The sequence below is a fragment of the Microtus pennsylvanicus genome, chromosome 13 (assembly GCF_037038515.1).
Source record: "Microtus pennsylvanicus isolate mMicPen1 chromosome 13, mMicPen1.hap1, whole genome shotgun sequence".
Taxonomy (NCBI): domain Eukaryota; kingdom Metazoa; phylum Chordata; class Mammalia; order Rodentia; family Cricetidae; genus Microtus; species Microtus pennsylvanicus.
The window spans coordinates 58780184-58803027 of NC_134591.1; the positions used below are offsets into that span (position 1 = coordinate 58780184).

General features: G+C 39.4%; 1 protein-coding gene across 4 annotated transcripts in view; it reads right to left on the bottom strand.

Annotated features, from left to right (window-relative positions):
* The window catches only part of LOC142834129 (zinc finger MYM-type protein 4), a 114826-nt gene that overhangs the window by 90907 nt on the left and 1075 nt on the right, over positions 1-22844 (bottom strand). The window lies entirely within an intron of this gene.

Consider the following 22844-nt stretch of genomic DNA (forward strand, 5'->3'; position numbering starts at 1 on the left):
TCCATTGCTTTAGCGGGTCTTGTTTGATCAAACCATATTAGTTGGTAAGGAAACTATAGCTTTTTATCCTCTGTGGAAACAAAAGCAGAACCTCTTTTCTAACAGTAATATACCCTTAGACTCAATTTTTGAAGTCAAGATACCTTTAAAACATATATACATTGGTTTAGCTTAGCAGCCCATACAATAAAATATCTCTCTGTACTTAGCTCAATTACAGTCAAAAAGTTTAAAGAAAACACAGTAATCTAGACTCTCTGTTAATATTTCTTTATGTGGCCTTATCTTTTTACTCTACTACTTTTTAAGTATTTACTAGGTATACAATATTCTGTCTGTGTGTATGCCTGCAATTCAGAAGAGGGCACCAGACCCCATTACAGATGGTTGTGAGCCACCATGTGGTTGCTGGGAATTGAACTCAGGACCTTTGGAAGAGCAGGCAATGCTCTTAACCTCTGAGCTGTCTCTCCAGCCCACTCTTACTTTTTTACAAGTTTAGTATTCATTTTATTATTACTCCTTTAATCTATGACTGTACTCTTATAACTATCTATAAATTCTCTCTCTTTCAAGCCTACTCACATTTATCCAGCTCTGTGACTCATTTAGAGGTGTTTTTTATCTGAATTTGTCTTTATTGTATGCATATTGATAATAATTTTTTGATCAGGAGCATTTTTTTTTAATGCTAAGCAAGCACGGCTAGGACCAACTCTGTGGCCCTGCTTTCCGCCCAGTCCTACATGGCAGAGGCATGTTCACTGCCCCAGCTCCAGGGTCAGAACAGGTCTATGTTACCATTAAGCAATTTGTAACACACTGCTCACAGACGCCATTTAAGTATTCGGCCTCCTGAAAGAGCCAGAGCTGATCATGCAACTAGCATGAACCAGAAAGCCCTCCCCTAAAGAAGCTGGGCAGTCTTCACTGTCAATGCTGAGTCAGGAAGACCTCTCTTAAAGGAGCCAGCAAACAGAGCCCATCCAGGAAAAAAAAAAGGTGCCTATCAAGAAGCTGCACTACACTCTGTGTTCTTTTTTGGTTTTTTTTTTTTTTTGGTTTTTTTTTTTTTTTTTGGTTTTTCGAGACAGGGTTTCTCTGTAGCTTTAGAGCCTGTCCTGGAACTCCCTTTGTAGACCAGGCTGGCCTTGAACTCACAGAAATCCTCCTGCCTCTGCCTCCCAAGCGCTGGGATTAAAGGCGTGCGCTACACTCTGTGTTCTTTTATGTCTAGAATTTCTTTCCATTTTTTATTATTAGTGTACAAGGACATGTGTGCCACTGTGCTTGGCAGCCAGAGAACAACTTTCAGGAGTTGGAAATTTCCCTTTCTACCTTGTTTACTGCTGCTCTGTGTATTCCAGGCTAACTGGCTACTGAACTTCTAAACAATTCTCTTATAACCAACCACCTTTCATTCTACCACTAAGTGCTGGGATTACAAATACAACCACATCTGGCTTTATGGGGTTTTGCTTGCTTCCTTTTATTTTTGTTTGTTTGTTTTTTCTCTGTTTCAAATCTTTGGCTGTTCTGAAACTCACTCTATAGACCAGGCTGATCTTGAACTCAGAGATCTGCCTGCCTCTGTGTCCAAAGTGCTGGGATTAAAAGCATACACCACCACCACCCAGCTATATCTGGCTTTTTACATGGAGAGACTGTTTTTAATATACTGAGAAATCTCATGAGCTTCTTCCACCGATTTTTGTTATAATTTTGTCTAAAACAAAAACAAAACAAACCAACCAGAAAAAAACACCATGTTTTTGCTTATGTAAAGGAAAAGGGAATCCGAGGACAATTTTCAAGAGCTGGTTCCCTCTTTTCACCATGTGAGTTCTAGGGACTGAGCTTCGGTTATGGCATTTTGACACACGAAACTAGCTAACCAGTCCAGTGTTAAAATAGTCATCATGATCTGGCATAGCCATTGCACTCACGAACTCACAACAACTACAGCTAACTGCTCAAGATCAGTAGTGAAAACCGTGCCAACAGACATTATTGATTAGATCAGTGAGTTCCGGAAAGAAGTATGAGTGGTGGTGAAGTAGGCATGGGATGATAGAAGTGGATGTGATCACAGTACACTGTTTAGGGGATGAAGAGCTGGCTCAGTTGTTAAGAACACTTCCAAAAGACAAGGTTTTGATCCCCAGCACCCACAAGGCTACTCACAACCACCTGTAACTCCAGTCCCAGAGTATCTAATGCCCTCTTCTAGCTTCTACAGGCACTAGGTGAACAAACATGTATGCAAGCAAAACACTCATACACTAGACACATAAAAATAAAAGGAATAAATTTAAATAAATATGTGTGTTTGTGTGTGAGAGAGTCAGAGAGACTGTGTGTATGCGTACAGCGAAACATGGCACATACCTTTAATCTCAATACTCCAGAAACAGAGACAAGGGATCTCTATGAATTTGAGGCCGGCCTGGTCTACATAGTGCGTTTCAAGATAGCCAAGGTAATACACTAAGTCTCTCAAAATAATAAAAATCTTTTAAAAAAGATACACTGATTACTATGTATGAAATTATCAAAAATAAAGAATATATTTCTAGGGGGCTGGAGAGATGGCTCAGTGGTTAAGAGCATTGCCTGCTCTTCCAAAGGTCCTGAGTTCAACTCCCAGCAACCACATGGTGGCTCACAACCATCTGGAATGAGGTCTGGTGCCCTCTTCTGGCCTGCAGACATATACACAGACAGAATATTGTATGCATAATAAATAAATAAATAAATATTTTTAAAAAAGAATATATTTCTAAAATTTTAAATGTTATCTGAATACTGACCGTAACTCCAGAATTATTAATAATTTTGAATATATGCCTTAAACTCTTCATTTAATATGCATAGTATAGGGGCTGGAGAGATGGCTCAGTGGTTAAGAGCATTGCCTGCTCTTCCAAAGGTCCTGAGTTCAATTCCCGGCAACCACATGGTGGCTCACAACCATCTGTAATGAGGTCTGGTGCCCTCTGCTGGCCTGCAGACATACACACAGACAGAATATTGTATACATAATAAATAAATAAATATTTAAAAAAAAATAATATGCATAGTACATACTAACTTGGTTTTAGTTCAAAAAATAGGACAATTTTATGTTTACTGTTGTAAAATTAATAGAGAGCACATTAGTAAACTTTTTTTTTTTTTTTTGGTTTTTCGAGACAGGGTTTCTCTGTGGTTTTGGAGCCTGTCCTGGAACTAGCTCTTGTAGACCAGGAGATCCGCCTGCCTCTGCCTCCTGAGTGCTGGGATTAAAGGCGTGCGCCACCACCGCCCGGCTAGTAAACATTTTTATAAGAATTATTATGGTGTGAGTGTGGTATTTCCATGTGCCTCCATTGTCTGGATAGTTTTTTTACTTAATTCATATAGCATTTCTTCCACATTATTATTATGGGTACTATTGTATGTATGTATCTCTTTAAGGGAAGTTGTAAGATAAATTTATAGAAGCATAATAATTGTATCAAAAGTTACTGATAGTTAAAATATTTGTGGGTATTTGCAAAATTGCTCCCCAAAATATCTATCCTAACTCCATCCTCCACCTGAGTGCTCCTTCTCTTGCCCTCTCACTATTGCTGACATTATCTGTATTTGTCAGCTAACATCATCTGAAATTTGCAGAAAGTTTGACACTCTTTGGCTTCTGTTTTTATGGTCATTTCTAGTCTTCAATCCTCTAATTCACAACCGCCATAATAATATAAATTATTCTGAAGAAATCTTCAAAAGACAAACTTTCTATAGTTCAGAGATTTTCAATTAGTGTGTTATAAAAAATTTAAAGGCAGATTAAAATGTTCTTAAATTTTTCATTATGATTTGTACATTTTGAATACTGTAATAGGAAGGACTACTTCCAGGTTCTCTACATTATAGAGATAAAACTTAAATATATCTTATAATTTAATATTTCATCCATAAATCAATTCAAAGAGAATGAATACTATAAAATCAATGAGCATGAGAGTCTTATCCATTTACTTTGGTCTTTTTTCCTCTACTACAGTTTTTTAGTGTCCAGAGCTCATCATTATTTTGTAAATCATTCACACTTTTGTTTCCTATCATAACATATATAACTGAAAAAAAGTATTTCATTTCAATGGCTTGCTACTGGTATACAAAAAGAATTAACTAAATTTTTACTTGTAATCTTGTGAAATTCATTAATTTTAAAAGTATTTTGGAGATTTCATAGGGTTATCTATATATTTAACTATTTTGCTTGTAAATAAAAACAGCTTGCTGGCCAGTGGTGGTGCACATCTTTAATCCCAGCACTTGGGAGGCAAAGGTAGGTGGATGGATCTCTGTGAGCTTGAGGCCAGTATGGTCTACAGAGCAAGTTCTAAGCCATCCAGAGCTGTTACACAGAGAAACTGTGAAACCCTGTCTCTGAGAGGGGGAAAAAAAAAGCTTTACTTCTTTCTGATTACTATGACTTTATTCTGTATTGAATTAGCTATCCCCTGGTACTATATTAGTACAAGTAATAAAATTGGACATCCTTGCCTTATTTTTAATTTAGGGTAAAAGTACTCTTTTTTTTTTTAAACCAAGGGTTATAGTAACTGTGGGCATCAATGGACAGTGTAACTGTAATGTAAAGCCTAAGAGAATGGCATTTTAAAGAACAGCTGAGAGCCATGGAAGCCTAAGCACTCATCTTGAATAACAGCAGTGGTTATGCCACATAGGTACTGAGTGCTATGTCACCTATCAGAGTCCAGATGTCTTTCCACCCAGCACTGACTTTTCCTATTAGATCTTTATGAACAAGTATTTTGAGCTCTTTAACCTCATCTGAAGCCCAGGCCCTGACCCAGATGAACTATTACTATAATGGTCAAACACAGATACAAACCCCTGGCATACACTAAGTATAACACAGGTCTGGCACCCTCAAAAACAGTCCCTAACATCTCTAATGCCCTCTCACTGCTAGGACATGGCATCTGAAAGGCTGTTTCGCTCCCAACCTCTGCTTACAGTGCTGAAGAAAGTAGCTGTAGACCTGACTCAAGCAAGGAAATGAGAGCCAGGTTAAGGATGGAATCTGAGCCTGTCCCCTTAAAACTTTCTCTGTATGGCTGTCTCAATCCTGACACATTCCTTCCCTGAACAAAAGAAAGCAACTGGAGACTTACAGGACAGTTCAGCAGGTAAAGCCACTTGCTGACAAACCTGACCACTCAAGTTCAATTGCCAGGTCCCAAATGGTGAGCAAAAAAAAAAAGAAGAACTGAAACCTAAAAGTTGTCCTCTAATATCTACATACATCAATGCACATTCATACATGTATGTGTGCACACTCACTAAAATGTGCGGTGATAGCACAAACCTTTAATGCTAGCACTCGGAAGGTAGAGGCGGGAGAATCTCTGAGAGATAGAGGCCAGCCTGGTCTACAGAGAGGGGCTACACAAAGAAACCCTGTCTCAAAAAAATAAATAAATAAATGTAATTTTTAAAAATTAAAGGGCTGGGGCTGGAGAGATGGCTCAGAGGTTAAGAGCATTGCCTGCTCTTCCAAAGGTTCTGAGTTCAATTCCCAGCAACCACATGGTGGCTCACAACCATCTGTAATGAGGTCTGATGCCCTCTTCTGGCCTGCAGACATACACACATATACAGAATATTGTATACATAATAAATAAATAAATATTTTTAAAAAAAATTAAAGGGCTGGAGAGATGGCTCAGAGGTTAAGAGCACTGACGCTATTCTTCCAGAGGTCCTGAGTTCAATTCCCAGCAAAATTGATCTGATGCCCTCTTCTGGTCTGTAGGCACACATGCAGACAGAACATTGTATACATGATAAATAAATAAATCTTTTAAAAACCTAATCCCTGCACTCAAGAGGCAGAGACAGGCAAATTTCTATGAACTGGAGGTCAGCCTGGTTGCAGACCAGCCAAGGCTACATAGAAAGACCTTGTCTCAAAAAAAAAATTAAAACATGGGATTTCTGGTATGCGGGGAACATAACTTGTTTAGGATATGTGAGATCTTAGGTTCAAATCAATATACTGTAAACAGTAATAGATATAAACCTTTTACTTTCTTGTCCTATTTTTAGTGAGTTGGGTCTACTGAAGCATTTGTCTATCTAAAGTAGGTGAATTAACTACATAGTTACTAATAACTATTCCTCTTCAGTTCTAATAAAGTTCTTGTGCTTTTATTTTCCTTTTCTTTAATCAGTCTAGCTAGATTATATTTTATGTTGATCTTGATAAAACTAACTTCTGGAATCATTAATTTTTAAAGTTTTATGCTTCCTATTTGATTTGTTTCTTTTTTTTGTTTTGTTTTGGTTTTGGTTTTTTGAGACAGGGTTTCTCTGTGGTTTTGGAGCCTGTCCTGGAACTAGCTCTTGTAGACCAGGCTGGTCTTGAACTCACAGAGATCTGCCTGCTCTGCCTCTGAGTGCTGGGATTAAAGGCGTGCGCCACCACCGCTCGGCTTGTGTGGTTTTGTTTTGTTTTGTTTGTTTATCGAGACAGGGTTTCTCTTCTCTGTGTATCTCTGGCTGTCCTGGAACTCACTATGTAGGTCAGGCTGGATTCAAACTCACAGAGATCCACCAGCCTCTGCCTCTCTGAAGTGCTGGGATTAAAGGCGTGTGTGTGTGTTAATTTAAGTAGGTGGGTCTAGACACAGAGAAACCAAGCATCCACACAAGTCAGAGGACACCTTTCAGGACCCAGTTCTCTCCCTTCACCATGGATCCCAGGGATTAAACTCAGGTCACTAGGCTTTCACACAAGCTCTCTTACCCAATGAGCCATCCAGCTGCTCTCTGCTGCTGTTTGAGACAGTTTCATTCTGCAGCCAGAGGAGCCTGAGCTCATGTAGTGCTGCTGCCTTGGCCTTTTGAGTGCTGGAATTAGAGGTGAGAGCTACCATATGGCTGTCTTGTAGCTTTATTATTTCCTTCGCTTCTTTTGATTTACTACTATGCTTTATTTTTATTTGCCTAGGTATTTTTTCTTACTTTTTTATTGAGACAGGGTCTCATGAAACCCAGTCAAACCTAGAACCCACTATGACACCAAATCCACAACATCTCCATGATATGTCTGTATTATTAATGTCAGATAAAGTAGACTTAAGTCGGGCTGTGGTGGCACACGCCTTTAATCCCAGCACTCTGGAGGCAGAGGCAGGCGGATCTCTGTGAGTTCGAGACCAGCCTGGTCTACAAGAGCTAGTTCCAGGACAGGCTCCAAAACCATAGAGAAATCCTGTCTCGAAAAACAAAAATAAATAAATAAATAAATAAAGTAGACTTAATGAAAGAAAGTTTTACAGGTATAAAATTATTTAGTATAATAATCATTAAGACAGGGGCTGGAGAGATGGCTCAGTGGTTAAGAGCATTGCCTGCTCTTCCTAAAGGTCCTGAGTTCAATTCCCAGCAACCACATGGTGGCTCACAACCATCTGGAATGAGGTCTGGCGCCCTCTTCTGGCCTGCAGGCATACAGACAGAACATTGTATAAATAAATAAATAAATATTTAAAGAAAAAAAAGGCTCCTACTCAAAAAAAAAAAAATAATAATCATTAAGACATAATTCTATAACATGAAGGTTTAACACAACTTTAAAATAACTGAAAACATTAAAATGAAAATAGGCAAAAACCTCCAACTATGTTTACTAGATATACAATACTTGCCAGCTGTTAGTGAATGATAAAAAAAATCAAAAACATACTTTCTATCAATCAACTTGCCCTAATTGGTATTTGTAGAAACATCATTTCAGACAGCTATAGCATACATTTTAAGTCTATGTAGAAAGAGCACGATAATGTACCACATGCTAGACCAGAAAAACATCGAATAATTGATTTTAAAAGAAATGTAAACCGGGCGGTAGTGGCACATGCCTTTAAACCCAGGACTTGGGAGGCAAAGGCAGGCAGATCTCTGTGAGTTCAAGGCCAGCCTGGTCTACAGAGCAAATTCCAGGACAGGCTCCAAAGCTACAGAAAAACCCTTTCTCGGGAAAAAAGAAATGTATTATCTCACCTCAGAGGTTTGGGAATCACTAACAAGATAATAATGTCAAAATTTGTTAGTTAAAAATACTGTTACCGCCAGGCACAGGTAGCACATGCCTTTGATTCCAGCACTCAAAAGGCAGAGGCAGGTGAATCTCTGTGAGTTTGAGGTCAGCCTGGTCTATAGAGTGAGTTCCAGGGCAGCTAGGATGGAAAGATGCTCAGGAAATAAACAAAACTTTCCACAAGTTTTGTGCTGCAATTAAAGCAGACCACAGAGAATGTTATACCTTCCAACAGTTACAGGAGGATTGATTATCAAATTAACAGATTAAGCAAAGTAATAGTGTATGTCTGTAATCACAGCACTTGTGGGGGGCAGGGGCAGAAGGATGAGGAGCAATGCCAGTGTCAGCTACACAGAAAGTCAAGGCCAGACTAGACCAAAGGAAATTCCCTGAGGAGAAGGGGGTGATGAAAGATAGCACAATGGTTTGAGCACTTACTGCTGTTGCAGAGGACTAGACTCCTAATGCTCACAGAGTGGCCAGGGATCTGATGTCCTCCACAGGCACAAGACATGACATGGTGCATACATATACAGAGACAAAACAATCAATAAAAATAAAATGAACAGATATAAAATAAAAAATTTAAAAATAGACAGCAATGAGGCACTGCTGCTATATACACAAAGGAATCCAGTCTGAATCCTAGCACCTATATAAAAGCCATCATGGGCCAGGCGGTGGTGGCGCATGCCTTTAATCCCAGCACTCGGGAGGCAGAGGCAGGCGGATCTCTGTGAGTTCGAGGCCAGCCTGGTCTACAAGAGCTAGTTCCAGGACAGGAACCAAAAGCTACGGAGAAACACTGTCTCGAAAAATTCAAAATAAATAAATAAATAAAAGCCATCATGAAAAGAAGTTGTAACCTGGGCACTGAGAACACAGATACAGGAAAATCCCAGGAGCTCACTGGACAGCAGATCTAACTGAAATGGTTAGCTTCTGAATCACTGAGGGCTTCTAGATTCAGTAAAAGACTCTCAAAAAAACAACAACAACCAAAAAAAAAGGTGGTAAGCAATGCTGTGATGCTCTTGTACACTGTAAAGATTCGTCACTTGAGCCGGGCGGTGGTGGCGCATGCCTTTAATCCCAGCACTTGGGAGGCAGAGGCAGGCGGATCTCTGTGAGTTCCAGACCAGCCTGGTCTACAAGAGCTAGTTCCAGGACAGGCTCCAAAACCACAGAGAAACCCTGTCTCGAAAAACCAAAAAATAAAAAGATTCGTCACTTGTATTGGTTTAATAAAACGCTGACTGGCCAATAGCCAGGCAGGAAGTATAGGAGTATAGGCAGGGTGATCAGACTAGGAGAATTCTGGGAAGAGGAAAGGCAAAAGGATGCAGTCACTAGCCAGGTACAGAAGAAGCAAGGTGCCTTACTGAGAAAAGATACCAAGCCAGGTGGCTAAAAACAGACAAGAATTATGGGTTAATTTAAGTTGTAAGAGCAATAATAAGCCTGAGTTAATAGGCCAAACAGTTTATAATTAATATAAGACTCTGTATATTTGAAACTGAATGGCTGTGGACCAGGTGGGAAAGAAACTTCCATTTACAAAGCAAAATAGAGAAAGATATCCACTAACCCTTCTCTGGCCCCTACACACATGCACATGTACATCCATAGACAGACACAGTAAATAGGGCTGAAAGTTGAGTTAGTTGTTAAAAGTACTTGTTGTTCTTGCATAAGACCTGGGTTTGGTTCCCAGAACCCACATGGCAGCTAACAACTGTCTATAACTCCAGTTCCAGAAAATTCCATTACCTCTACTGGCACCCATGCCCTTTACTAGTCTCTATGGGTGGCAGAAAGACTGTATACATACATACATACATTGCATGCATACATGGAAAACACTCAAGCACATAAGTAAAAATAAATAATAAATGTGATTTTAGAAATTAAGAGACCAACAATGTACTCAGTAGGTAAAAGGGTTTGCTGCCAAGTCTGATGACCTGAGTTCAATTCCCAAAACACACACAGAAGAAACTTCCAACTACATGTGTGTCGTGGTACACACACAAGGACATTCACATATGCAAATAGATAAAATAAAACATTTCTTTAAAAAAGTCAAATGAGAGCCCGGCAGTGGGGGCACACGCCTTTAATTCTAACACTCAGGAGACAGAGGTAGGCAGATCTTTGAGTTCGAGGCCAGCCTGGTCTACAAGAGCTAATTCCAGCACAATTAGGGCTGTTACACAGAGAAACCATTCCAAAAAAAAAAAAAATAGCAGAAGGGGTTAGGCAGTGGTGGCACAAGCATTTAATCCCAGCACTTGGGAGGCAGACGATCTCTGTGACTTCCAAGACAGCCTGACCTACAGAGCAAGTTCCAGGACAGCGAGAATTACTGCACAGAGAAAACCTGTCTCAAAATAAATAAATGAAGCAATCAAGTAGTAAATTAATAAATTAAAAACAACAGAAGGGTAAATACTTAATGGAGGAAAAAAATCAAATCCAAGGCAAAATGACAGTTTTTCAGACATATAAAAACTAAGAGGGACTGCAGAGATGGCTCAGTGGCTGTTCTACCACAAGACCCAAGTTCAATTCCCAGCACCCACATGGCAGTTCACAACAATATGTATAAAATAAAAATTTTTAAAAGCTAAAAGAATTAAATACTAGCAGGTCTGTATAAAAAATGGCATTTTTCCTTTTTTTGCCTGATTTTGTCATCTTTTGTATTATTTGTGTATTAAAGGAAAATTGTTTGTGAGCAAGGAAAATATAATATATGGAAATTAGGATCAACCTTAAAAATATAATGTAAATGCATGATGGATCGGGTACATGGATTTTCTCTCAACTTGAAAGCTATTCTTTTTTTTTTTTTTTTTTTTTTTGATTTTCGAGACAGGGTTTCTCCGTAGCTTTTTTGGTTCCTGTCCTGGAACTAGCTTTTCTAGACCAGGCTGGCCTCGAACTCACAGAGATCCGCCTGCCTCTGCCTCCCGAGTGCTGGAATTTGAAAGCTATTCTTTTCTGCCTTATTTTATATAGCAGAATTAGCCCTTCTATACCTTCTCCTTTTGCCATCTGGCAAAGTGTTAACTTTATAAGTAAATAGTATTTGGAAGAATGTTCCAGAAGGGTCCTCTCTTTCCATTATACTATGTTTACCTGCTTATTCCAATAATGGCTTTCCCAGACACCAACTCCCCAGCAAGACAGTATTTCTCTCTGTCAAGATACACACACACGCATTCAAGTAGTTTCAAAAACTGTTAGACCCTCCAGAGAGCAACTATTCACCAATTTCACCAGTTGCTGATATGGCAGGAGCTGCCCAGAAATTCTGCCAAAGCCCCAACTGATGACTTAGCCAAATTTAGTACATAGCTTTTTAGTAACTCTTGTAGTACCCTGGTGGGAGGTTTCATGCTTGCCAGTAAAAGTCTGCAGAATCTCAAACCTCTCCAGCATCCAGTGGACTTCACACTCTCCAACAAGACCTGAATCTCAAGACTCAAGCCTAGGAAGTCAAGCATTGTCCAAATGCACTCCAGCTTTGCTACTCTATCTCAACCCTAGTTACAGCAGTAGCTACCTGTTATCATATAAAACCTACCATTTTATATGCCTTAGAATTCTATTTATATCTTAAAGTTACTTTTCCATTGTTGTTTCCTAATTATACTTTGTTGGGGTTGGAGGATTGAGACAGAGTCTTATGCAGTCCAGGCTGACTGAACTTAAGTAGCTCAGACCTGCCTCCACCTCCCATGTCCTGTGATTACAGGTGTGCATCACCTTGCCCAGCTTTTCTAACTCTTGATATCAAACTTTCCATATTCAAATACTATATGCTTTTTGTCCCCTGCTGTCATCACAAGAGACAGAAACAATGGAACTGTAACCTGGTTGGGTTGTATCCCTGGGCTATATATATAGTACAGGACCCAAACAGCAACCATAGTGGTAATAATGCCTGGCATGCAGAGGCATTAAAGGTGACCTCACTATCACCTGTAATTGGGTATGGTTACATGGCTCAAGTGAAGCAAACACACAGAATACACTTCATTCATTGTTAAAGCAGTAGTGGTGGTTACAAAGGCTATAAGGATTCTCTATATATTCTTGAGCAGTTGTAGAAGAAAATAAATTTAGATACATAGCTCAAATCAAATAACATTCAAGAAGAACAGAGGACTATTTGCCATAAACTTACAAACAAACTCTACACTAAGAAACTCTTGTCTCAAAAAACCAAAAAGCAAACAAACTCACAAACAGACTTTTAATTCCGCATTCAGGAAGCAAACACAAGCAGATCTCTGTAAGTCTGAAGCCAGCCTGATGTACTAGTCAGTTCCTGAACACTCACTGCTCATTACAGGAACTGCTAAATTATAAATCAGGATTGAATTCAGTTTCACTGGTTTTTTTTTTCCTTACCTGAGTAACAGCAATTACTGAGGGGAAAAAAAATGTGACTTTGAAACACAATAAAGTGATTGTAACAAAATGAAACTAACAATTTCAAACCTTCAGTAGAAATAACTTATCCTTCTGAACATAAGAACTGCCATTCTTTTCTTTAAAGTCCTGGGTTTTTAATCTTTCTGTGACATAAAGGCCTTCCAGAAAGATTTTCATTCACCTCAAAACTCATTAACAATTCTATTCCAGGACAGGAACCAAAAACTACGGAGAAATCCTGTCTCGAAAATTCAAAAAAAAAAAAAACAAAAAACAATTCTACTGCCACTAGATCAGTGGTTCTTAAACCACAGGGATGCTGTCAACCCTTTAATACAGTTCCTCATGCTGTGAGGACCCCCAAACATAAAATTATTTTCATTGCTACTTCCTAACTGTACTTTGTTGTTATGAATTGTAATATAAATTTCTGATATGCAAGACATTTGATAGTCAACCCCTGTGAAAGGGTTATTCAACCCCAAGAGGGGCAATGACCCACAGGCTGAGAACCACTGCACTAGATCTACAACCAAGACCAGCCTTTGCTGAATGGTGAAATCAAGTCCAGCCTGGAATATGCTGGGAGATGCTATCTTTAAAGAGAGGAGGAGCTGGACATTGGTGAAACCCGCCTTTCATTCCAGCACTTGGGAGGCAGAGGCAGGCAGGTCTTTGTGAGTTCAAGAGCAGCCTGGTCTACAAGAGCTAGTTCCAGGACAGGCTCCAAAGCTACAGAGAAACCCTGTATCGGAAAAAGAAAAAAAAAAAAGAAAAAAAACTTAAAAGACAATTACAGTCATATTTAGCAAAGTTGAATTACAAGAGTTTCACTGGTTTTATATGGAAGAAGGAAACCAGAGGCGTTAGGAAAGAAAAAGAGAGTGAACTTAACCTCTACAATCTGCATACCTACTACCCAACAATTAATATATTTCCTGCAAATGCCTAAATGGGCCACTGTTGTAGAAAATGGATCTCTGCACAAAAGAGCCATTTTCATCAGACCACTGTGTCTGCTTACAAGAGACTACCACAATCAAGTTTAAACCAACTGCTGACATTCCTTCCTTCATAGAAGGACATGGTAGGGAGAGTCACTGAACCTTCACTTTCCAGACACTCCTCCCAGCCATTTGTACATAGTCCCAACTGCAAAATGGCCTCAGGGTCTCCAGAGGTGCTAAAGTGTATGGGCTAGGGTTAACTGAAAGGGTTCCATCTATGCAGCTATAAAGAAACCCATCACCCTATGCTGGGTAAAGACTTTTCAGCATGGCTACTTTTGGGGTTCATGCTCCAGGAAAAAACTTCAAGCTCTTTAAGTAAGTAACCTTAATACTCCCTGGCTCCCCCAGGGTAAACTTTGATGGAATTGTACTTTTGAGTTTTAGAAACATGGTGTAGGAGATTATTCTGTCTATGTGTTGCTTTCATTGGTTAAATAAAAAAACTGCCTTGACCTTTTGATAGGGCAATACTTAGGTAGGCGGAGTAGACAAAACTAAATGCTGGGAAGAAGGGCAGACGGAGACCCGCCATGGAGCTGCCAGGGACAAACATGCCAAATCTTTCCCAGTAGGCTACTACCAAGTGGTAATATATAGATTAACAAAAATGGGTTAAATCAAGACGTGAGAGTTAGCCAATAAGAGGCTAGAGATAATGGGCCAGGCAGTGATTTAATTAATACAATTTCTGTGTGATTATTTCGGGTGTATTTCGGGTGCAAGCTAGCCTGGACAACAAGCAGCCCACTCCTCCTGTTACAGAAACAAAACAAAAGCAAAGAAAAGGGAAGGAAATCACATAATATCTTTTTAAATATTACCACAGGGAAGATGGCTCAGTCAGTAAAGTGCTTGCTTTCCAAGTAAGAAGACCTGAATTCCAACCCCTAGGACCTACGAACAAAAGAATAGCCAGGTATGGTGGCATTTACCTGTAATCCAGTAATAGGGAGGCAAAGCAGGTGGATCCCTGAGGGCTCACTGGCCATGTGGCTGCCCAGATAAACACATACTAACAACTGTAACTCCAAGATCTGACACCCTCACACAGACATAAATGCAAGTAATATACCAATATACATAAAATAAAAAAAATTATAAAAAAATAAAGGGAAGCGGGTTCAATTCCCAGCACCTACACTGAGGCAGCTCACAACCATTCACTCTTAGAGGATACAATGCCTCTGGCCTCTTTGGACACCTGCATTCACACACACTTAACTACACACATGTGGCCTTAGGGTTTCTATTGCTGTGATGAACCATAACAAAAGAAACTTGAGGAGGAAAGGGTTTATGTGGCTCACACTGCATAGACACTGTTCATCATAAGTCAGGCCAAGAACTCAAACAGAGCAGGAACCTGGAGACAGGAGCTGATACAGAGGCCACAGAAGATTGCTCTTTACTAGCTTGCTCTCCATGGCTTGCTTAACCTTCTCAGAGAACCCAGGACCACCAGCCCAGGAATGGCACCATTCACAATGGGCTAGGTGCACCTACCCCCACCCCCTCCCCCGCCATCAATCACTAATTAAGAAAATGCTCAGGGGTTAGAGAGATGACTCAGTGGTTAAGAGCACTGGCTGTTCCTCCAGAAGTCCTGAGTACTAACACTCACATGGCAACTAACAACCTTCTATAATGGGAGCCATTGCCTCCCTCTTCTAGTATGCAGATGAAAACATAGTCATATACATACATAAATCTTTCATTTAAAAAAGATTTAAAAAAAAAAAAAAGCTGGGCAGTGGTGGCACACGCCTTTAAACCCAGAAGAGGCAGGCGGAGCTCTATGAGTTGGAGGCCATCCTAGTCTACAAAGTGAGTTCCAGGACAGTTAGGGCTGTTATACAGAGAGATCCTGTCACAAAAAAATCAAAAAAAGGAAAGAAAGAAAAGAAAATGCCCTCCAAGCCTGCCTACCGCCAGATCTTAAAAAGGCATTTTCTCAACTGAGGCTCCCACCTCTGACTCTTAGCTTGTGTCAAGTTGACGTAAAACTAGCCAATATACATACCTATAATAAAATAAATCTTAAAAAATAAATTAAAAAAAAATAAATTAAAAAAAAAAGATGCCTTTACAAGAATAAAAAAAAACAAGGAAGCAAGCAAATCCAAGTCATAATAAGATGCTATCTCATATTCACTAGTATGGTCACTGCCGAACAGGAAAAAGAAAATGAGGTGCTTATGCAGACATGGGAAAGCTGTAGTCTCCATACACTCCTTCCGGATGGAAAACAGTACAGCAAGTAGGTACAATAGTCCTGTGTGCCTCAAAATGACAAACATAGAACCCTAGATAACCTAGCAAATGCCGAGTATGTGTTCTAAAAAAAAAAAAAAAAGGCAGGGCTCAGATACTTTATAACAATGTTTACAGAAGCATTACAACAAACCTACAAGACCAACTGATGAATGAAAAAATAAAATCTGATATATACAATGGGACTTTTTTCAGGTGTAAGAAGGAATGGGAAATTATGACACATGTGACAACTGGTGTAACCATGAAAATGTTATCCTGAGTGAACCAATCAGACGTGACAGGACAAATGCATGATTCCACTTACATGTAATATCCACCAGAGACAGAAAATAAGAGTTTGTCAGGGATGGGAAGAGATCTACGTGGAATGACTGCTTAGTATGTAAGTTTTCTATTTGGGCTAAAATAAGTGGTAACTGTTTCATCACACCATAAATATACTTATAAAACCATTGAATTGTACATTTTTTAAAGATTTAATGTATATGAGTGCTCTATCTGCCTATATGACTTTATGCCAGAAGAGGGCATCACATCCCACTACAGATGGCTGTGAGTCACCATGTGGTTGCTAGGAATTGAACTCCGAACCTCTGGAAGAGCAGTCAGTGTTCTTAAACTCTAAGTCTTCTCTCCAGCCCCATGAATTAACTATTTAAATCATTAAAATGAGGCTGGGCAAGGTAGTCTTTAATCCCAGTACTCAGGATGTAGAAGCAGATAAATCTGTGCGTTCCAGGCCAGACTGATCTACATGGTGAGTTCCAAGACAGCCAGCATACAAACAAGAAAGAAAAAGAAAAAAAGAGAGAAAGGAAAGGAGGAAAGGGAAGGAAAAAGAAAAGCCCTATCTAAAACAAAAATAAATGGAAATAAAATATTAAGAAAAATTAACCTTTTAGTTATTTTAATCATAAAATATTAAAACAAATATAAAACAAATTTATAATACAATCAAAAATCATGATCTATTCCTGTATTTCCTATTCCTGTCTACATGAAATTCAATTTTTATATATTAAATTTTCATGAATTATATTACATAGTATACTATGTAATACATATTCCTTAAGTTTCATTTTATTATTAATGTGTATGTGTACTTATGTAAGCTTATGTTGTAGAATATTAGTTGAAGATTGTTACATTTGTTTGAGCTCTGGAACATTTAATGATGCAATGATGTGTTGCATTCTTTTATGCTACATTTGTGTAACTCTACAAAGCTGTGTTACTTTGCCTGTCTAAAACACCTGATTGAATAAAGAGCTAAACGGCCAATAGTTAGGCAGGAGAAATGACAGGCGGAGCTGGCAGGCAGAGAGAACAAATAGGAGGAGAAATTTGGGAAGAGAGAATTTAGGAGCAAGAAAAGGGGGAGAGAACATCAGGGGTCAGGAACCCAGCTACATAACCAGCAACAGAGGGAACCCACAGACAAAAGGTACATGAGATATTCTCTGTGTAGCCCTGGCTGTCCTGGAACTCACTCTGTAGACCACAGATGGGATAATCTAAGAAAAGCTAGCTAAAATAAGCCAAACTAAAGCCCCTCATTCATAATAAAGAATAAGCTACCCGGCAGTGGTAGCACACACCTTTAACCTCCAAAGGCAGAGGCAGGTGGATCTCTATGAGTTGGAGGCCAGCTTTGTCTTCAGAGTGAGTTCCAGGGCAGCTAGACAGCCAGGACTGTTACACAAAGAAACCCTATCTTGAAAAAGCAAAAAAGGAGAAGGAAGGAAGGAAGAAAATAAGACTAAGCCTCTTGAGTATTTATTTGGGAGCTGGGTGGCAACCCCCAAAGAGTATACCACATGCCCAAAAAGGAAACAGGGTATTGGATACTCTGGACCTGGAGTTATGACTGGTGAACCACCTGATGCAGATACTAAAATCCAAGTCCTCTGGAAGAGCAGTAACACTCCTTTAACAACTGAGCCATCTTTCTAGTCCAAAAGATTTTTTTCCTTTGTTTTGTTTTTATTTTCCAAAACAGGGTTTCTCTATATAGCTCTAATTATCCTGGAATTTGCTCTGTAGACCAGGCTGGACTTAACTCAGAGATCTGACTGCCTCTACCTCCAGAGTGCTGGGATTAAAGGCATGCGCCACTATCACCTATTTTAGTTTATGCAGATGGGTGTTTTGCACGTATTGTCTATGAACCTTGTGTGCCTGGCACCTGCAAAGTATAAGTCAGCACTGGATTTTCTGGAACTGGAGCTATAAATGGTTATAAGACCATATGGGTGCTGGGAACCAAACTCACGTCCTTTAGAGAAGCAGTCAATGCTCTTAACTGCTGGGCCATTCTAGTCTGTATAATGTATTACCCCTGCACTCAGGAGGCAGAGGCAGGCGGATCTCTGTGAGTTCGAGGCCAGCCTGATCTAGAAGAGCTAGTTCCAGGACAGGAACCAAAAAGCTACAGAGAAACCCTGTCTCGAAAATCAAAAAAAACATTATTACCCTAATATACTTTTTTTAGATTTATTTACTTATTATGTATACAGTGTTCTGCCTGCATGTGTGCCTACATTACAGAAGGTTGCGAGAGCCAGCTTGTGATTCCTAGGAATTGAACTCAGGACCTCTTGAGTGCTCTTAACCTCTAAGCCATCTCTCCAGCCCCTAACATAATTTAACTTTTCTTTTCACAAAGTTATTATTACACTCCCCTGTCTTTCTACCTTTATCCCCTAAAAATAAAGTAACAGCCTGAAAAGTGTCAGTCACAATAAGTTCATATATATGCAAGCATAGACATTGTCATGGAAAGTGTATTTTTACAAACACGTAAACATAGTGTTTATGCATACTGAGAGTATCTCATATTTACTACATAGAGTTTGAGCATGAAAATAAATACAGTGGTGGCACACACCTTTAATCCCAGCACTTGGGAGGCAGAGGCAGGCGGATCTCTGTGAGTTTAAGGCTAGCCTGGTCTACAAGAGCTAATTCCAGGACAGGCTCCAAAGCTACAGCGAAACACTGTCTCGAAATACAAAAAACAAAACAAACAAACATCAACAATAAAATGGATTATGGATGCAAAAGACTTTGAAAATATCAGATATAAAACCAGAGAGATGGCTCAGCAGTTAAGAACACTGACTGCTCTTCCACAGGACACAAGCACAATTCCCAGCACCCACGTGCATCTCTCAACTGTCTGGAACTGATCCAACTCCCTCTTCTGGACTCCACAGGCACTGTAATGTAGTGCACACATACATGCAGACAAAATACTCATACACATAAAAAATAAATTTTTTAAAAAGATTTATATATTGAATGTAGGCTGGACCTGGATTCAGTTAACTACACCCACATGGCAGCTCACAACCATCTGTAACAACAATTCTAAGTTATCTAATAACCTCTTCTGGCCGCCAAAGGTACCATGCATGCATGTGGCACACACATACATGTAGGCAAATACTTATAAAATAAAAACAGATTAATCATTTTAAAAAATATGTTGGGCAGGACATCTGAAGAGAAAGCTCAACACTTAAAATACGTGGCTGCTCTTCCAAATGACCTGGGTTTGAATCCCAGCACCCATGATGGTTTCCAACCACCTATAATTCCAGTTCCAGGGATTTCAACATCTTCTGACCTCTGTGGACAATGTATCTATACAATGCACAGACACACATACACTCTGAAGACTCATATACACATAAAATAAAAATTTTTTAAATTTTTCTTTTTTGTGTGTTTTTTGAGACAAGAGTTTCTCTGTGTAGCCCTAGCTATCTATCTAGGAACTCTGCAGACCAAGTTGGCCTCAACCTCATAGAGCTCAGCCTGCCTCTGCCCCCGTGTGCTGGGATTAAAGGCGTATGCTGCTACCACCACCTGGCCAAAATAACAAATCTTGAAATCTATATATATTGAATACAAATATCCTCAATAATTTATCATGTAAAAAGCTGTGCAGGTGTTCCATGTGTTTTATGGTGGATGTTAAAAATAATGTTTGAGCTGGGCAGTGGTGGTGCATGCCTTTAATCCTAGCACTCAGGAGGCAGGTGAATCTCTATGAGTTTGAGGCCAGGCTGGTCTACAGAGCTGGTTCCAGGACAGCCAAGGCTACAAAAAGAAACCATCTTGAAAACAAAACAATAGTAATAATAATGTCTGAAATCTAGGATGTGGCCCAAAGGTAATGCATGAAGCCTTGGGTTCAATCCCCAGCACCAAAAAGGAAAAAAGATGTCACTTTTTAGATGGGGTCTCACTATGCAGCCATGACTGGCCTGGAACTTGCTGTGTAGATCAAGCTGACCTCACAAACCTGCCTTTGCCTTCTGAGTCCTGAGATTAAAGCCATGGTCATTTCCTGCTTAAAACAACAAAAAGTTTTGATGACAACAATCACTTTTTCACTTGTTGAATGGAACCCATGATAAAGAATATACTTAAAAAGTCTAATTTGTTAGCAAAGCACTTTTTTTTTTTTTGGTTTTTCGAGACAGGGTTTCTCTGTGGCTTTGGAGCCTGTCCTGGAACTAGCTCTGTAGACCAGGCTGGTCTCGAACTCACAGAGATCCACCTGCCTCTGCCTCCCAAGTGCTGGGATTAAAGGCGTGCGCCACCAACGCCCGGTTTTAGATTTTTCTAAGACATTCTATAGAGCAAATGACAACAGAATGAGTAGCAAATGAATCTCTGAATTTACATAACAGTTAACTTATCCTATATTATTTCAAATAACAGACCACATGTTAAACACACTCAATGAAGACTCATTTTACAAATGGTCACAAATTGAAGAACAATTCAGAATTTCAAAACATATGCACTCAATATCAATATTCTAAATGAATTATTAGAACATACTATTAGACAGCTTCATCCATTCTATGATTGGCTAAGAGAAACTAACATTTTGCAAATCTAAGACTACCTTTATTTTATATATTTACATATATTTTTTTGTTTGTTTGTTTGTTTTGTTTATTGAGACAGGGTTTCTTTGTGTAGCCTGGGCTGTCCTGGAACTCGGTCTATAGACCAAGCTGACCTTGAACTCAGAAATCCACCTCTGTGCCTCCTGTGTGCTGGGATTAAAGGCTTGTGCCACCACCATCCAGCCCAACATTAAATTTTAATTGTTAAAAATACTAAAATGCAATGTACTTAAAACACTAATGACTGAGTAAAGAGTTTTTGCTAGATGGAATAAGAATGTGGTAAACAGCCAGGCAGTGGTGGCACACTCCTTTAATCCCAGCACTCGGGAGGCAGAGGCAGGCAGATCTCTGTGAGTTTGAGGCCAACCTCGTCTACAAGAGCTAGTTCCAGGACAGGCTCCAAAACTACAGAGAAACCCTGTCTCGAAAAACCAGAAGAGAAAGAAAGAAAAAGAAAAGAATATGGTAAACAAGCATTTAGAAAAAAATGTCAATAGTAGAACCTAGGAGTTTGAGTATGCAGTTGCACCCTGAATTAAAGCTGTAGTTTTACTTTTCTTGATAGTTATAAACAGTTTCCTAATAAACTATGAGGGAAAACATTTGCTGGCGTATCGTTTATGATTTCAAGAGGAGAAACAAATTCCCTAGGGCTAGGAGTGAACCTCAGTGGTAGAGGCTTGTATCCCAAATGTTAAAGCCCAGCACTGGAAGAGTAAAATAAAAAAAAAGAAAAGTACAGACCTAAACAGAGAACTCTCAACAGAGGAATATAAAATGGCTGAAAGACACTTAAGGAAATGTTCAACATCCTCAGTCATCAGAGAAATGCAAACCAAAACAACTCTGAGATCCCATCTTACACCTGTAAGAATGGCCAAGATCAAAAACACTGATGACAACTTATGCTGGAGAGATTGTGGGGAAAAGGTTGTGCTGGTGAGAATGCAAGCTGGTACAACCTCTTTGGATATCAGTGTGGCGATTTCTCAGAAAATTAGGAAACAACCTTCCTCAAGACCCAGTAATACCACTTTTGGGTATATATCCAAAGGATGCTCAATTGTGCCACAAGGATATGTGCTCAACTATGTTCATAACAGCTTTGTTTGTCATAGCCAGAACCTGGAAACAACCTAAATGTCCCTCGACCAAAGAATGGATAAGGAAAATGTGGTACATTTACACAATGGAGTACCACACAGCAGAAAAAAATAAGAACTTTGCAGGAAAATGGATGGAGCTAGAAAACATTATTTTGAGTGAGGCAACCCAGACACAGAAAGACAATTACCACAATGTACTCACTCATAGGTGGTTTTTAAACATAAAGCAAAGAAAGCCAGCCTACAAACCACAATCCCAGAGAATTTAGACAACAATGTGTACACTAAGAGAGACTTACATAGATCTAATCTACATGGGAAGTAGAAAGTAGAAAAAGACAAGATCTCCTGAGTAAATTGGGAGCATGGGGACCTTGGGGAAGGATTGAAGAGGGGAGGGGAGAGGCAGGGAAGGGAGCAGAGAAAAATGTAGAGCTCAATAAATATGAATTTTAAAAAAGAACAAGGATAAAAATAAATAAAATTAAGGAGTAGGAAAAAAAGAAAAGACAAGACAGAAACTCCTAAGTGGCAATCCAACTCAAGGGCAACCCTGTATTCAAATCACAGATCAAAACCCTGGATTTTGCAGACTTAATTACGTAACACAAGAAAAAAAAACTGCATTTCCTCGGCGACTAATGTGTTTCTGGTTTAACTATGAGTTTGAACTCACAAAGCACTTCACATGGGGTTAGGCACACAGTCAGCACTCAGTGTGTTAACAGCATCTATCTTCAAAGCGACACTTGTTTTATGCTGAAGGAAGAAGCATTTCAGTTAAGGTCCCATGACAATGTTTTAATCAGGTTGCGTTAACAACTACCCCATCATTTGAGGCCAATTCCAAAAGGAAGACTCCAGATAGGCGACTTGATGCTTTAACAAGCTGGCAAGGGGAAGTAAAAGAAATGCCTTCAAAAACTATTGCTCAATCGATAGTATTGCTCTCCATCTGAAGAAAACC